At 37.9% G+C, this 17,955-nt stretch overlaps 1 pseudogene; it reads left to right on the forward strand.

Moving 5' to 3' along the window:
* Positions 1-8,656: 8,656 nt before the first annotated feature.
* Positions 8,657-9,278, forward strand: LOC122480731 (annotated as a pseudogene).
* The last annotated feature ends 8,677 nt before the right edge of the window (positions 9,279-17,955 follow it).

Consider the following 17,955-nt stretch of genomic DNA (forward strand, 5'->3'; position numbering starts at 1 on the left):
TCATGATGGTTTAATATACAGGTACATTGTGAAAGGATTTCCTCCATCTAGTTAATTAACACATTCATCTTATCACATGTTTATTGTTTTTGTTTGTGAGAGCATTTAAGTTCTATTTACTGACCAAACTTCAATTATACAATACAGAGTTACCAACTATCATTGCCAATGTATACATCAGATCCTCAGACCTTATGCATTTTAAAGCTGAAAGTTTGTAACCTTTTATCAATCTATCTATGTTTTCCCCATCCCTCAGGCCCTGGCAACAACTTTTCTGCCATCTCTTTATATGACTTTGACTTAAAAACAAATAAGATTCCACATTACAATTGATACCATGCAGTATTTGTCTGGCTTATTTCATTTAGTGTAATGTCTTCAAGGTCCATCTGTGTTGTTTCAAATAGCAGGATTTCCTTCTCTCTCATAGCTGAATATTTTATTGTATATTTATCAATGGATAAAGAAGATGTGGGATATATATATATATATATATATCCCACATCTTCTTTATCCATTGATCTTTGATGGACACATAGATTATTTCCATATCTTGGCTCTTGGGAATGCTGCAATGCTGCAGTGAACATGATGGTGCAGATATCTCTTCAAGATCCTGTTTTTTTGTTTGTTTGTTTCTTTCTTTCTTTCCTTTGGATATATATCTAGAATTAGATCATATAGTAGTTATATTATAAATTTTTCAGGGACCTCTATCATGCTTTCCATAGTTGCTGTACCAATTTATATTTCCACCAATAGTGCACAAGGGTTCCTTTTTCTTCACATCCTTGCCAACCTATGTTATCTTTTGACTTTTTAATGATAATCATTCTAAAAGGTTTGAGATGATATCTCATTGTGGTTTTTATTTGAATTCCCCTGATGATTAGCAGTGTTGAGCACCTTGCTATGTACCACTTGGCCATTTGTATATCTTCTTTGGAAAAATGTCTGTTCAGTTCCTCTCCCAATTTTTTTTTGAGTAGGCTTCATGCCAAGCATGGAGCACATTACAGGGCCAAACTCACAACCCTGTGATCAAGACCTAAGTTGAGACGAAGAGTCAGATGCTTAACTGCATAAGCCACCCTGGTGTGCCTCTGCCAATTTTTTAATTGGCAATTTTTGCTACTGAGCTGTGTAAGTTTATAAATTTTTTATTTTAACCCTTTATCAGATATATGAATTGAAAATATTTCCCATATTCTGTAGGTTTCCTTTTTATTTTGTTGACGGCTTCTTTTGTTGTGTAGAGGCTTTTTAGTTTGGTATAGTCCCACTTATTTATTTTTGCCTTTGTTGCCTTTGCTTTTATATCAAATCCAAAATCATTGTGAAACTGAATGTCATAGAGCTTACTATGTTTTCTTCTAGCTTTATGGTTTCATGTCTTTAATCCATTTTAGTTGATTTTTGTGTATGGTGTAAAACAGGGGTCCAGTTATATTCTTTTGCATGTGGGTGCCCAGTTTTCCCACCACTGTATATTTTGGTTTCTTTGTCATACACTAATTGAGCATGCATGCATGAGTTCATTTATGGGTTCCCTATTCTGTTTCTTTGATCTATGTGTCTGTTTTTGTCCAATATCATACCACTTTGATAATCATAACTCTATGCTATAGTTTTAAGTCAGGATGTGCACTATCTGCTGATTTGATCTTTTTCAAGATTGCTTTGGCTATTCAAGGTCTTTTGTGGTTCCACACAAATTTTAAGATTGTTTTTCTATTTCTTTGGAAAATGACATTAGAATTTTGATAGGGATTGCATTTAATTGCTTTGGGTAGTACAGATATTTTAACTTCCAATTCATGTACATGAAATATCTTTTATTTGTGTCTTCTTCAATGTCTTTTATCAATGTCATAGTTTGCAGTATACTGTGGTTTTATAATAAGTCTTGAAATCAGATGATGTAAGTCCTCTAAGTTTGTTCTTTTTCAGAAAAAAATTTCTTATTATTCTAGTACCTTGGAATTTCCATACAAGTACATATAAATTTTAGAACGGTCTTCTCACTTTCTACCAAAAAAATTGCTGGAGTTTTGATTGGGATTTTCTAAAATACTTAAAGATCAATTTGTGGGGAAATGGCCATCTTAACAATATCGTGTCTACTGGCTCATAAATGTGATATATCTCTTAATTTATTTAGATCTTAATTTCTCAAAGGAGAGGTTAAGATGGTGGAGGAATAGGGAGACACTAAGTTTGCCTCCTCCCCCAACACAGCTGGATAAATATCAAATTATTCTGAACACCCAAGAAATCAAACAGAAGTTTAGAGATCAAAGCTACAGGTCTACAAACAGAAAAAATGAAGGTAGGAAGTGTAGGGAGTTGATTTGTGAGAGAAAAGAGCTGTAGGTGCTTCAGGAGAGAGGGATCATGATTGTGGAGAGGTGAGCTAAGAGTGAAGAAAATAAAAGAATGAAAACACATGCAGGGGACTGCATAAGAAAGCTGCTACCCAAAAGCATTGATGGGAAAAAGGAGAGGGTTTCAATACTGCCAAGTTTTTTGTTTTTGTTTCTTTTTGTTTTTGTTTTTGCTTTTTTGAGAAAGAGAGAGATCAAGAGCATGCATCAGTTTATAAGAAGGGAAAGAGAATTTTTTTTTGAGAAAGGGAGAAAGAAAATCTTAAGCAGGGTCCATGCTCAGGGCAGATCCCAACATTGGGCTTGATCTCACAGCCATAAGATCATGATCTGAGCCAAAATCAAGAGTCAGACACTTAATTGACTGAGCCACCCAGGCACACCTACCACTTTTTTTTTTAATAAACAATGGAGTGCAGAGTCTGAAGTTGTGGAGTTAGCACCTACTGCAGCATGGTTGTGACTTCCTGGGATAAGCTGGCACCAGCAACAGTGCAGTGAGACCCCTCACCAGAGATTGGCATAATCTAAGCCATGGAGTTCTCTGAAGTGTGAGGTTTTGAAACACAGCTGCACCTGAGGTAAAACCCAGGAAGGAGGTGCCACAGCTCCCAGGCAGACAGCTCAGACACAGGGTGAAGGCAGGGATCTGATGAAGCTGAGGACACAGGTGGGTCACTACATGTCTGTGAAGGCATGAACTTCCTACTCCAGAGACAGAGAGCAAGGTGAAGCCATTTTCACCCCTAGCCTACTAGCACTGATGGATCTCAGTGAGCTAAACAATGCCACCAACTGGAGAATGGAGCCTTTACACCAAGCCCCGCCCCCCTGCACCCTCCAGGCACATCTCCATTGGGGCAAGTCTAAGAATCAGAGCAGCCAACTTCTCCCTCAGAAGACCAGCACAAGGCCCTTCCACACACTAAGTCTACTGATTATAGAGTGATGCAAAGCTTCATCTAGGGGAAACAGGATCCAGCTTCCTTTGGGTGTCATTGATTTGCTTGTTTCTGTTTTTTCTTGGATACAAAAAGAGTACTTTTATTTTATTTTATTTTTTTGATTTTTATTCTTTTTTTTTTGTCTATCACACTTTTCTTAACAAGCAGACCACAACTTACCTAAGATCCAACTTCCTTTATTATTTTTAAGTTACTATTTTTTAATCTTTTATATTATTTTTGAGAGAGAAAGAGACACAGATTGTGAGTTGCAGAGGGGCAGAGAGAGAGGGAGACACAGAATCCAAAGCAGGCTCCAGGCTCTGAGCTGTCAGCACAGAACCCGACTTGGAGATTGAACTCACAACCTGTGAGATCATGACCTGATCCAAAATCAGACACTTAACCTACTGAGTCATCCAGGTGCCACTTTTTAAATTATTAAATTTTTATTTTATTAATGTTATTTTTTCCCTGCAAAGTGACAAGATGGAGGAATTCACTCCAAAAGAAAGAACAGGAAGAAATGACAGACAGGGATTTAATCAATACAGATATAAGTAAGATGTCTGAACTAAATTTAAAACAACAATTATAAGGATTCTAGCTGGGCTTGAAAAAAGCATAGAAGACTCTAGAGAATTAGTTACTGCAGAGATAAGAGTTAAATCTACTCAGGTCAAAATTAATAATGCTATAGCCAAGATGCAAAATCAAATGAATGCCATAACAGTGAGGATGGATGAAGCAGAGAAAACAATTAGTGATATAGAAGAAAAATTTATGGAAAATAGTAAGCTGAAGAGGGAAACAATGGTAAGAGATCATGAAGGCAGACATAGATAACTCAATGACTTATTAAAATGGACTAACATTCATATCATAGGAGTTCCAGAAGATGAAGAGACAGAAAAATGGACAGAAGGTTTATTTGAGCAAACTATAGCTGAAAACTTCCATAATCTGGGGAAGGACACAGACATCAAAATCCAAGAAACACAGAGAACTCCCACTAAATTAAAAAAAAAAAAGCCTACCATTGCCAAGGCATATCATGGTCAAATTCACAAAATACACAGACGAGGAAAGAATTCTGAAGGCAAAAAGGGATTAAAAAGGTCCTTAAACTACAAGGGAAGACAGATCAGGTTTGCAACTGACCTGTCCACAGAATTGTGGCAGGCCAGAAGGGAATGGCAGGATACATTCAATGTGCTGAATAAGAATAATATGCAGCCAAGAATACTTCATCCAGCAAGGCTGGTATTCAGAATAGAAAGAGAAATAGTTTCCTGGAGAAACAAAAACTAAAGGAGTTTGTGACCACTAAACCAGCCCTGCAAGAAATATTAAGGAGGACTCTGAGAAGAGGGGGAACAAAAGGCCAAAAGCAACAAAGACTAGAAAGGACTAGAAAGTATCACCAGAAACACCAACTCCACAGTTTAGGTTATGAATACTAAATTCATATCTTTCAATAGTCACTCTGAATGTAAATGGACTAAATGTTCTAATCAAAAAAGAGAGGGTATCACAACGGATAAAAAAAAACAAAAACAAACCAATACATATACATACAATACAATACATACATACATACAATACAATAGGTACATACATACAATACATATACATACATACTGCCTACACAGACTCATTTTAGACCTAAAGATATTGGCAGATTGAAAGTGAAGAGAAGGAGAACCATCTATCATGCTAACGGACACAAAAAGAAAGCCAGAGTATCCATACTTATACCAGATAAACTAGATTTTAAACCGAAGACTGTAACAAAAGATAAAGAAGGGCATTTATCATAATTAAGGGATCAAGCCATCAAGAAGATCTAATCATTGTAAATATTTATGCCGTCAACTTGGAGACCCAAATAGAAGTCGATTAATCACAAACATAAAGAAACTCACTGCTAATAATACAATAATAGTAGGGGAATTTAATAACCCACTTAACAGCACCTACTTGACAGATAATCTAAGCAGAAAATCAACAAGGAAACAATGGCTTTGAATGACACACTAGACCAGATGGACTTAACATATATTTTCAACACATTCCACCCTAAAGTAACAGAATACACACTCTTTTCAAGTGCACATGAAACATTCTCCAGAATAGATCACATACTGGGTCACAAATCAGGCCACAACAAGTACAAAAAGACTGAGATCATACGATGCATATTTTGAGACCACAATGTTATGAAACTTGAAGTCAACCATAAGAAAATTTGGAAAGACCACAAATACATGGAGGGTAAAGAACTTCCTACTGAAGAATGAATGGGTTAACCAGGAAATTAAAGAAGAATTTCTTTTTACAAAAATACATGGAAGCCAATGAAAATGAAAACACAACAGTTCAAAACCTTTGGGATTCAGCAAAGGCAGTCCTAAGAGGGAAGTATATTGCAATACAGGCCTAACCTCAAGAAGCAAGAAAGGTCTTAAAAACACAACTTAACCTTACACCTAAAGGAGCTAGAAAAGGAACAGCAAACAAAGCCCAAAACCAGCAGAAGAAGGGAAAGCATAAAGGCAGAAGTGAAATAAATGATATGGAAAACAAAAACAAAAACAGAAGAGATCAATAAAACTAAGAGCTGGTTCCTTGAAAGAATTAATAGAATTGATAACCCACTAGCCAGACTTATCCAAAAGAAAAGAGAAAGGACCCAAATAAATAAAAGTCACAAATGAAAGGGGAGAGATCACAAACAACACCTCGGAAATACAAACAATTATAAAGAATAATATGAAAAATTATATGCCAACAAAGTAGGCAACCTAGAAGAAAAGGATAAATTCCTCGAAACATGAAAACTACCAAAACTGAAACAGGAAGAAATAGAAAATTTTAACATACCCATAATGAGCAAGAAAATTGAAACAGAATCAAAAATCTCTCTACAAACAAAAGTCCAGGGCCAGATGGAAATTACACCAGACATTTAAAGGACATTTATTTTTTTTTAATTTTTTTTTAGCGTTTATTTATTTTTGAGACAGAGAGAGACAGAGCATGAACGGGGGAGGGTCAGAGAGAGAGGGAGACACAGAATCTGAAATAGGCTCCAGGCTCCGAGCTGTCAGCACAGAGCCCACATGGGGCTCAAACTCACGGACCACGATATCATGACCCGAGCCGAAGTGGGAAGCTTAGCTGACTGAGCCACCCAGGCACCCCACTGAGCCACCCAAGTACCCCTTAAAGAAAATTTAATACCTATTCTTCTCAGACTGCTTCAAAAAAAATAGCAATGGAAGGAAAACTTCCAAATTCATTCTACAAGGCCAGCATCACCTTGATTCCAACACCAAAGACCCCACTAAAAAAGAGAATTACAGGCCAATATCCCCGATGAACATGGATGTGAAACTTCCCAACAAGATACTAGCAAATTGAATTAAAAGAGTACATTAAAGGAATTATTCACCAAGATCAAGTGGGATTTATTCCTAGGCTACAAGGCTAGTTCAATACTTGCAAAACAATCAACATGACACACCACATTAATAAAAGAAAGGATAGAGGAGGAGTCAACATGGCAGAGAAGTAGGGGGACCCTAAGTCCCTGCATCCTTCAAAGACAGCAGTACTGAGGCCAGAAGACTTGGAATTCCAGGAATCTGGGCTACAGAGTGACAGAAACATCTGTTGCCCATGGGGACAACTTGGCAGGCCATAGACATTTTTAATCTATTCTACACCTCTTCTGTATCTCTTTCTTTATTTTTTTTTCTCTCTCTCTCTGGATTAAGCCATGTTGTTTCTCTCATTATCTACCTAGTCATTTTTGTTTCTTTTCTTTTTCCCCACCCCTGTCATTTCTCTCTTTGTATGGGATAAGACATGTTCCACCACCTCCCCCTTTTTTAAAAATTTTCCAGTGTTATTTCAATGAACAAATCAAAGCACACCGGGTGAAGGTCCAAACCACCACTACAAGTAGGAAGATAGAGGAACCAGAGTCACAACAACAGCACACAACACATTCCAAAAAAACACCTCCTAAAGGGCCAGGCCTGGACAGAGTATGACCCCTTATTAATTTAGTAGTGCTTGCAGATGCAGGATACATAACAAGCTATTAAAACACATAAATGACAGAAAACTAGCCAAAATGATGAAATGGAAGAATTCTCCTCAAAAGAAATTCCAGGAAGAAATGACAGCTAGAGAATTGCTCAAAACAGATATAAATAACATATCTGATCAAGAATTTAGAATAATAGTCATAAGATTACTAGCTGGGCTTGAGAAAAGTATAGAAGACAGCAGAGAATCTACTGCTCAGAGATGAAGGAACTAAGACTCATGATGAATTAAGAAACATAAATGAGGTGCAAAATAAACTAGATGCATTGACAGCAAGGATGTAGGAAGAGAGGGGAGGATAAGTGAAATAGAAGATAAAATTATGGAAAATGATAAAGCTGAGAAAAAGAGAGAAAAGAAAATACTTCACCATGAATGGGGAATTAGAGAATTAAGTGATTCAATGAAATGTAATAATATCCATATCATAGGAGTTCCAGAAGAAGAAGAAGAAGAAGAAGAAGAAGAAGAAGAAGAAAGAGAGAGAGAGAGAGAGAGAGAGAGAGAGAGAGAGAGAGAGAGAGAAAGGGGCAGAAAGTTTACTTGAACAAATTATAGCTGAAAACTTCCCTAATCTGAGAAAGGAAGCATACATCCAAATCCAGGAGGCACAGAAAACTCCCTTCAGATTCAACAAGAATAGGTCCTCTCCATAGCATATCATGGTGAAACTGGCAAAATACGAAGACAAAGAGAGAATTCCAAAAGCAGCTAAGGACAAATGGTCCTTAACCTACAAGGGTAGACACATAAGAGTAGTAGCAGACCTGTCCACTGAAACTTGGCAGGCCAGAAGGGAGTGGCAGGAAATATTCAATATGCTGAATAGGAAAAATATGCAGCCAAGAATCCTTTATCCAGCAAGGCAGTCATTCAGAATAGAAAGAGAGATAAAGGCTCTCCCATACAAAAACTGAAGGAGTTCATGACCACTAAACCAGTCCTGCAAGAGATCTTAAGGGGAACTCTGTGAGTGGAATGCTACAAAGACTACAAAAGCCCAGAGACATCACCACAAGCATAAAACCTATAGATAACACAGTGATACCAAATCCATATCTTTCATTAATAACTCTGAATGTAAATGGACTAAATGCCCCAATCAAAAGATATAGGGTATCAGAATGGATAAAAAAAACAAAAACAAAAACAAGATCCATCTATATGCTGTCTACAAGAGACTCATTTTAGACCTGAGGATACCTTCAGATTAAAAGTGAGGGGATGGAGGCTCTTTTCCTTCGGCGCACCACTCAAGATCTTGGTGTCGCCATGGGCCACCGCCCCACCTGGTGTTACTGGTATTGTAAGAACAAGCCATATCCAAAGTCTCATTTCTGCAGAGGTGTCCCTGATGCCAAGTTCCGCATTTTTGACCTGGGGCGTAAGAAGGCAAAAGTGGATGAGTTCCCACTGTGTGGCCACATGGTGTCAGATGAATACAAGCAGCTCTCCTCTGAAGCCCTGGAGGCTGCCCGAATTTGTGCCAACAAGTACATGGTGAAAAGCTGTGGCAAAGATGGTTTTCACATCCGGGTGCGGCTCCACCCTTTCCATGTCATCCGTATCAACAAGATGTTGTCCTGTGCTGGAGCTGACAGGCTCCAGACAGGTATGCGGGGTGCCTTTGGAAAGCCCCAGGGCACAGTGGCCAGGGTCCACATTGGCCAAGTCATCATGTCCATCCGTACCAAGTTGCAGAACAAGGAGCATGTGATTGAGGCCCTATGTAGGGCCAAGTTCAAGTTCCCTGGCCGCCAGAAGATCCACATTTCCAAGAAGTGGGGCTTTACTAAGTTTAACGCGGACGAATTTGAAGACATGGTGGCTGTGGGGTCAAATACATCCCTAATCGTGGCTCCTTGGACAAATGGCGGGCTCTGCAGTCATGCGAACCTCAGCACTGCCCTTCCCCATTCATGCCCACCAATAAATCCTGCTTCCTGTCTAACAAAAAAAAAAAAAAAAAAGTGAGGGGATGGAGAACCATCATGCTACTGAAAGTCAAAAGAAAGCTGGAGTAGCCATACTTATATCAGACAAACTAGACTTTAAACTAAAGGCCATAACGAGATGAAGAAGGGCATTATATCATAATTGCATCAAGAATGCTAACAATTATAAACATTTATGTCCCCAACTTGGAATGACCCAAATATTTAAATTAATTAATCACAAACATAAGCAATTGTATCAATAAGAATATGGTAATTGCAGGGGACTTTAATACTCCACTTACAACAATGGGCAGATCATCTAGGCAAAAACCAATAAACAATGGTGTTGAATGATCATTGGACCAGATGGACTTGACAGATGTATTTAAAACTTTTCATCCAAAAGCAGCAGAAAATACATTCTTCTCAAATGCACATGGAACATCTCCAAGATAGATCACATACTGGGTCACAAAACAGCCCTCAATAAATACAAAAGAATTGAGATCATACCACGCATATTTTCAGATCACAATGCTATGAAACTTGAAATCAACCACAAGAAAAATTTGGAAAGCCTCCAAATGCATGGAAGTTAAAGAATATCTTACTAAAGAATGAATGGGCCAACCAGGCAATTAAAGAAAAAATTTAAAAATGCACAGGAGCAAATGAAAATGAAAATGTGACACTCCAAGCCCTTTGGAATGCGGCAAAGGCAATCCAGGCCTACTTCAAGAAACAAGAAAAATCCCAAATACAAACCTAACTGCACACCGAAAGGAACTAGAAGCAGAACAGCAAAGAAACCCCAAAGCCAGCAGAAGAAAAGAAACAATAAAGACTAGAGCAGAAATAAATAATATAGAATCCAAAAAAAAACCAAATCAATGAATCTAAGACCTGGGTTTTTGAAAAAATAGACAAAATTGATAAACCCCTAGCCAGATTTCTCAAAAAGAAAAGAGAGAGAGCCCAACAGATAAAATCACAAATGAAAGAGGAGAGATCACAACCAACACCACAGAAATACAAAAAATTATTAGAGAATACTATGAAAAAGCACATGCCAATAAATTGGACAACCTGAAAGAAATGAACAAGTTCCTAGACACCACACACTACCAAAACTCAAACGGGAAGAAATAGAAAATTTGAACAGACCCATAACTAGTGAAGAAATTGAATCAGTTATCAAAAATCTCCCAACAAATAAGAGTCCTGGACCAGATGGCTTCCCTGAGGAGTTCCGCCAGACATTTAAAGCAGAGTTAATATCTACCCTTCCTCAAGCTGTTCCAAAAAATAAAAAGGAAAGGAAAGCTTCCGTATTCTATGAAGCCAGCATTACCTTGATTCCCAAACCAGACAGAGACCCTGCTAAAAAGGAGAATTACAGGCCAATATCCGTGATGAACATGGATGCGAAAATTCTCAACAAGATACTAGCAAATCAAATTCAACAGTATATCAAAAGAATTATTCACCATGATCAAGTGGAATTCATTCCTGGCCTGCAGGACTGGTTCATCATTCGCAAATCAACCAATGTGATACGTCACATTAATAGAAGAAAGGAAAAGAACCATATGATCCTGCCAATGGCTGCAGAAAAAGCATTTGACAAAATACAGCATCCTTTCTTAATAAAAACCCTCAAGACAGGGGGCGCCTGGGTGGCTCAGTCGGTTAAGCGTCCGACTTCAGTTCAGGTCATGATCTCGCGGTGTGTGAGTTCGAGCCCCTCCTCAGGCTGTGGGCTGATGGCTCAGAGCCTGGAGCCTGCTTCCAATTCTTTGTCTCCCCCTCTCTCTGTCCCTCCCCGGTTCATGCTCTGTCTCTCTCTGTCCCAAAAATAAATAAACGTTAAAAAAAAAATTAAAAAAAAACCCTCAAGACAGTTGGGATAAAAGGAACATATCTTAACATCATAAAAGTCATATATGAAAATCCCACAGCTAATATCATCCTCAATGGGGAAAAACAGAGTTTTCCCGAGATCAGGAACATGACAGGGATATCCACTCTCACCACTGTTGTTTAACATAATGTTGGAAGTCCTAGCCTCAGCAATCAGACAAGACAAAATAAAATGCATCCAAATTGGCAAAGAAGAAGTCAAACTTTCACTTTTCACAGATGACATGATATGCTACCTGGAAAACCAGAAAGACTCCACCAAAAAGGTGCTAGAACTGATACATGAATTCAGCAAAGTCGCAGGATACAGAATCAATGTACATAAATTGGTTGTATTTCTATATACCAGTAATGAAGCAACAGAAAGAGAAATCAAGGAATCGATCCCATTTACAATTACACCAAGAACCATAAAATACCTAGGAATAAACCTAACCAAAAATGTAAAAGATCTATACACTGAAAACTATAGAAAGCTTATGAAAGAAATTAAAGAAGACACAAAGAAATGGAAAAGCATTCCATGCTCATGGATTGGAAGAACAAATACTATTAAAATGTCAATACTATCCAAAGCAATCTACACATTCAAGCAATCCCAATCAAAATTGCATTGGCATTCTTCTTAGAGCTAGAACAAATAATCCTAAAACTTGTATGGAACCAGAAGAGACCCCGAATAGCCTAAGCAATGCTGAAAAAGAGAACCAAACCAGGATATATCACATTCCTGGACTTTAGCCTCTACTACAAAGCTGTAATCATTAAGACAGTATGGTATTGGCACAAAAACAGTCACATAGACCAAAGGAACAGAATAGAGAACCCAGAATTGCACCCACAAAATGTATGGCCAACTAATATTTGACAGGGCAGGAAAGAGTATCTAATGGAAAAAAAGACAGTCTCTTTAGCAAGTGGTGCTGGGAGAAATGGACAGCAACATGTAGAAGAATGAAACTGGACCACTTTATTACACCATACACAAAAATAAATTCAAAATGTATGAAAGACCTAAATGTGAGACAAGAAACCATCAAAACCCTAGAGGAAAAAACAGGCAACAACCTCTTTGACCTCAGCTGCAACAACATACTCAACACATCTCCAAAGGCAAGGGAAATAAAGCAAAAATGAACTATTGGGACCTCATCAACATAAAAAGCTTCTGCACAGGGAAGGAAACAATCAAAACTAAAAGGCAACTGACGTAATGAGAGAAGATATTTGCAAATGACATATCGGATAAAGGGTTACTATCCAAAATCTATAAAGAAACTTACCAAACTCAACACCTGAAAAATAATCTAGTGAAGAAATGGGCAGAAGACATGAATAGACACTCTTCCAAAAAAGACAGATGCTCAATATCACTCATCATCAGGGAAATACAAATCAAAACCACACTGCAATACCACCTCATACCTAGGTCAGCGTGGCTAAAATTAACAACTCAGGAAACAGATGTTGGCAAGGATGTGGAAGAGCAAAACCCTTTTGCACTGTTGGTGGAATGCAAACAGGTGTAGCCACTATGGAAAACAGTGTGGAGGTTCATCAAAAAATTAAAAATAGAATCAGCCTATAACCCAGCAATAGCACTACTAGGAATTTATCCAAAGGATATAGGAGTGCTGATTCATGGGGACACATGTGCCCCAATGTTTATAGCAGCACTTTCAACAATAGCCAAATTATGGGAAAAGCCCAAATGTCCAGCAACTGATGAATGGATAAAGAAGATATGGTTTATATATAAAATGGAATACTACTTGGGAATGAAAAAGAATGAAATCTTGCCATTTACAACAATGTGGATGGAACTGGAGGGTATTATGCTATGTGAAATAAGTCAGAGAAAAACATATCATATGTTTTCACTCATATGTGGAATTTGAGATACTTAACAGAAGACCATGGGGGAAGGGAAGGGGAAAAATGGTTTCAAACAGAGAGAGAGGCAAACCATAAGAGACTCTTAAATACAGAGGGGTTGATGGTGGGGGGGAGGGAGGGGAGAATGGGTGATGGGCATTGAGGAGGGCACTTGCTGGGATGAGCAATGGGTGTTGTATGTAAGTGATGAATCATGGGAACCTACTCTCGAAGCCAAGAGCACACTGTATACATTGTATGTTAGGTAACCTGACAACAAATTTCATTTAAAAAAACAATAGAACTACCCTATGATCCAGCCATCACACTACTGGGTAAACACGAATTTGAAAGGACACACGCACCTCTATGTTTATAGTAACATTATTTACAATAGCCAAGATATGGAAGCAGCCCAAGTGTCCATCCATAGATGAATAAATAAAGGAGATGTGTGTGTGGGTGTGTTTGTGTGTACATAAAATGTAATATTATTCAGCTATAAAAAAGAATGAAGTCTTAGCATTTGTAACCACACAGATGGAGCTAGAGAGTACAATGCTAAGTGAAATTAGTCAAAGAAAGACAAATGCCATATGATTTCACTCAAATGTGGGATTTGAGAAACCAAACAAAAAGAGAGAGAGAGAGAAGCAGACTTTTAATTATAGAGAACAAAATGATGGTTACTAGAGGGGATAGGATTGGGGAGATGGCTGAAATAGGTGATGGGGATTAAGAAGTACACCTGTTGTGATGAGCACCAGGTGATGTAACAAATTGTTGAATCATTATATTGTGTACCTGAAACTAATATAACACCGTATGTCACTAACTGGAATTAAAATTAAAACTTTTTTTAAAAATTTAAAAAAATAAAAAATAAGAACCATATGATCCTCTCAATAGATGCAGAAAAACCATTTGACAAAATACAGCATCTATTCTTGATAAAACCCTCAACAAAATAGGCATTGATGAAATATACCTCAACATCACAAAGGCCATATAACAAAAGATCCATAGCAAATATCATCTTCAATGGAGAAAAATGGAGGGCCTTTCCCCTACAGTCAGAAACAAAACAAGGATGCCCACTATCACCATTACTATTTAACATAGTACTGGAAGTCTTAGCCTCAGCAATCGGACAGCAAAAGAAAAAAAACCATCCAAATCAGCAAGAAAGAAGCCAAAATTTCACTATTTGCAGATGACATGATACTCTATGTAGAAAACCCAAAACACTCCACCAAAAAATTGCTAGAACTAATACATGAATTCAGCAAAGTCATAGGTATAAATTCAACATACAGAAATCAGTTGCATTTATTTTTTTATTTTTTTAAATGTTTATTTATTTTTGAGAGAGAGAGAAAGAGAGCACAAGCAGGGGAGGGGCAGAGAGAAAGGAGGAAACAGAATCCAAGGCAGGCTCCAGGCTCTGAGCTGTCAGCATAGAGCCTGATGCGGGGCTGGAACTCACAAGCGGTGAGATTGTGACCTGAGCCCAAGTCAGATGCTCAACCAACTTAGCCACCTAGGAGCCCCAGAAATCGGTTGCATTTCTATACACCAATAACAAAGCAACAAAAAAGAAATCAGTCCCATTTGCAATTTCACCAAAAACAGTTAGATACCTATGAATAAACCTAACCAAAGGGATAAACGGTCTGTACTCTGTAAACTATAGAACACTTATGAAAGAAACTGAAAAGTACACAAAAAAAGTGGAAAAGCATTCAGTGCTCATGGATTGGAAGAACAGACATTGTTAAAATGTTGGGGCACCTGGGTGGCTCAGCCAGTTAAGCATCTGACTTCAGTTTGGGTCATGATCTCACAGTTTGTGAATTCAAGCCCTGCATCAGGTTCTTTGCTGTAAGCACAGAGCCTGCTTCAGATCCTCTATCCCCCTCTCTCTCTCTACCCCTATGCTCTCTCTCTCTCTCTCTCTCTCTCTCTCTCTCCCTCCCTCCCTCCCTCAAAAATAAACAAACATTAAAAAAAAGTATTTAAGATGTCTATACTACCCAAAGCAATCTACATACTTAATGCGATCCCCATCAAAATACCACCAGCATTTTTCACAGAGCTAGAACAAACAATTCTAAAATGTGTATAGAACCACAAAAGACCCCAAATAGCCAAAGCAATCCTGAAACAGAAAAGCAAATCTGGAAGCATCATGACTCCAGACTTCAAGCTATATTACAAAGCTGTAGTCATCAAGATAGTATGGTACTGGAACAAAAACAGACACATAGATCAATGGAACAGAATAGAAAACCCAGAAATGGACCCACAACTATATGGTCAACTAATCTTTGACAAAGCAGGAAAGAATACCCAATGGAAAAAAAGACATTCTCTTCAACAATTGGTGTTGGTAAAACTGGATGATGACATGCAAAAGAATGAAACTGACCACTTTCTCACACCATACACAAAAATAAATTCAAAATGATGAAATACCTAAACATGAGACACAAAACCACTAAAATCCTAAAGAACATAGGCAGCACCCTCTTTGACCTGAGCCAGAGCAACTTCTTACTAGACATGTCACAAAGGCAAGGGAAACAAAAGCAAAAATGAACAACTGGGAACAACTGGCACTGCAAAGGAAACAATCAACAAAATTAAAAGACGGCCTACAGAATGGGAGAAGATATTTGCAAATGACATATCAGATAAAGGGTTACTTTATAGATCCAAAATCTATAAAGAACTTATCAAGCTCAACATCCATAAAACAAATAATCCACTGAAGAAATGGGCAGAAGACATGAGTAGACACCTTTTCAAAGAAGAGATCCATATGGCTAACAGACACGTGAAAAGATGCTCAACATCACTCATCATCAGGGAAATACAAATCAAAACCATGATGAGATACCACCTCATATCTGTCAGAACAGCTAAAATTAACAACACAAGAAACAAAAGGTGTTGGTGAGGATACGAACAGGAAACGCTCTTTCACTGTTGGTGGGAATGCAAACTGATGCAGCCACTTTGGAGAACAGTATGGAGCTTCCTTGAAAAGTTAAAAATAGAGCTACCCTATGATTCAGCAATTGCACTATTATGTATTTAGCCAAAGGATACAAAAATACAGATTTGAAGTACACGTACCCCAATGTTATAGCAGCATTATCAACAATAGTCAAACAATGGAGAGAGCTCAAATGTCCATCAACTGACAAATGGATAAAGGAGATGTGGTATACACACACACACACACACACACACACACACACACACACACACACAATGGGATATTACTCATCAATCAAAAAGAATGAAATCTTGCCATTTGCAACAATGTGGATGGAGCTAGAATGTATTATGCTAAGCAAGGTATGTCAGAGGAACACAAATACCATATGATTCACTCATATGTGGAATTTAAGAAACAAACAGATGAACATGTAAGTGGGGGGAAGAGAGAGAGTGGGAAACAAACTATGAGACTCAAAGATAGAGAAAAAAACTGAAGGTTGATGGAGGAAGGTGGGTAGTGGGGAATGAGCTAGATGGGTAATGGGTATTAGTGAGGGCACTTGTTATGAGCACTGGGTATTGTATGAAAGTGATGAATCACTGAATTCTACTCCTGAAACCAATACTGCACTATATGTTAACTAACTAGAATTTAAATAAAAAATTGAAAACAAAAAAGGTATAATGAAAAACAAGGTATAAGCATTAATTGAAGGCCTACTATGTACCAGGCACTTGTACACATAAGTACTTTCATATATGTTATTTCATTTAACCTCCACAACATTCCTTCCAGATGGGTATTACTGTCTGCATTTTACAGTATAGAGAATTCAGATTGAGAGAGGTTGAACCAAAAAAAAAAAAAAAAAAAACCTCTTCCCTCCAAGGAGTTTACATACATATTGGGAGGCAGGGGAGGTATACTATGTGTCTTAATAATAACAAATGCAATACAAGTAGTATTGCAATACAAGTGGTATGTAATAAGTGACTGAAATGAGTACAAAAGAAAGATTACTTCTATTTTATGTTTATGTATTTATTTTGAGAGAGAGCGTGCACACACGAGTAGGAGGGGGCAGAGAGAAAAGGCAAGAAAGGATCCCAAGCAGGCTGTGTGCTGTCAGCACAGGGGCTCAATCTCACAAACCATGAGATCATGACCTGAGCCAAAATCAAGATTCAAGCACTTAATCGACTGAGGCACCCAAGTGTCCTGAAAGAAAGATTACTCCTACTGCAGATAGTTTGAGAAGATTTATGGGTGAGACAACATCTAAGCTTGACTGGCAGGGAAAGGACATTGTCAAGAGATGGAGATTGTTCAAGAACATTCCAATGAACTTACAGTTTCACTTCTGACATTCCTTACTCAAGTCGTTTTTGGGTAGGCTCAGAGACTCTTTATTCCCCAGTTAAACACTGGAAGACTATATATAAAGTTTTACAAAAGAATCCAATGAAAACACAGAATTGGTAAAAATTTACAAGAAGCTTTGTATTCATAATATAATATATAATGTTTAATAATAATGGCTAATATTTAGTGAGTGCTCATTAGGTGCCAGGACTCTTGTATGAAGTGATTTCCAAAGAACCACACCCTGTTATTAAGGATCGAGTGCCTGTCAGTGACCAAGGCAACAGTCAGGCTTAGATTCATCTGACTCCAAAGCCAGCTCACAATGTTATGTGTACAACTATTTTAAGCTAAGGGACATGGGCAGATTTGTGTTCAGTCCAAAAGAGAAATCTCAATTAAAGCAC

The sequence above is a fragment of the Prionailurus bengalensis genome, chromosome C1, assembly GCF_016509475.1.
Source record: "Prionailurus bengalensis isolate Pbe53 chromosome C1, Fcat_Pben_1.1_paternal_pri, whole genome shotgun sequence".
Taxonomy (NCBI): domain Eukaryota; kingdom Metazoa; phylum Chordata; class Mammalia; order Carnivora; family Felidae; genus Prionailurus; species Prionailurus bengalensis.